This window comes from Cupressus sempervirens, chromosome 1 (genome assembly GCF_028749045.1).
Source record: "Cupressus sempervirens isolate cs-2001-9-10 chromosome 1, ASM2874904v1, whole genome shotgun sequence".
NCBI classification, from domain to species: Eukaryota; Viridiplantae; Streptophyta; class Pinopsida; order Cupressales; family Cupressaceae; genus Cupressus; species Cupressus sempervirens.
In genome coordinates this window covers 685,073,544-685,074,380 of record NC_143118.1, presented here as the reverse complement: position 1 = coordinate 685,074,380, position 837 = coordinate 685,073,544, and the positions used below count along the sequence as shown (strand labels likewise).

Genomic DNA, 837 nt, shown 5'->3' with positions numbered 1-837 from the left:
AACTCGTCAATGTTTTTGAGCAAAAATGTCAGTTTTAAGAAACATAAAATATGGTGTGGAGAGATGCGGGGTATGGATCCCCGTACCTCTCGCATGCTAAGCGAGCGCTCTACCATCTGAGCTACATCCCAGTTTTCGGAATGTTTCCTCAGTTGTAGATACTAACAAGCACATAGTGTGCAGGGCATGATAACTTTTTCTTTCATAAATTTGAAGGGTTAAAGAGAGAGGATAAAATTGCGAAGGCAAAGAAGGCAATGATGGTTTAAAAGCCAAGTGCGGCATTGTATTCAACTGCTCGATTGAATGTAATGATCCCACATGCTCGATGGAATTTGCATTTGTTTAGACGACGAAGAGGCAGAATAGCGAGTGTTGTAATGATCCCACATGCGCGCGGAAAGGTGAGAAAACGGAGGAGAGGTAGTACAAGGTTGAGGGGAAGAGCATGATCAAAGCATACTTACCTGGGCGGGGTCAATCGGTGATCAGTAAGGCCGATGGCCTAGGGAGAGCACCTTCATTGCACATGAAGAAGGGGGCTCTGCCTAGCATCTCCCACTGTGGAGAGTGCACGTCATAACTTGTGGCAGAGGGGGCTCGCGTTCGCGCGGTCCCCAACAATGAAGCAAATAACAGATGAATTGATTCATTTCGCCATTCTTGACTTGGTGCAGAGGCTTATTTTCAGTGTTGCGATGCACTAGGAGGAACAGTGATAGACAGGGATTGGCTGTCAAAACTGCGATTGTAGAAAAAGACGCAGTTTGAGTAGAGTCCTAGCCAAAAAGCTTTTAGGAGCAATGCAATGGCGTGTAATTCAACTCAAATTTCTCG

General features: G+C 45.6%; 1 non-coding gene across 1 annotated transcript; it reads left to right on the top strand.

Moving 5' to 3' along the window:
- Positions 1 to 459: 459 nt before the first annotated feature.
- Positions 460 to 621, top strand: LOC149579779 (U1 spliceosomal RNA). The gene has a single exon (XR_016357414.1). It is a non-coding gene; the product is annotated as a U1 spliceosomal RNA (small nuclear RNA).
- Positions 622 to 837: the final 216 nt, after the last annotated feature.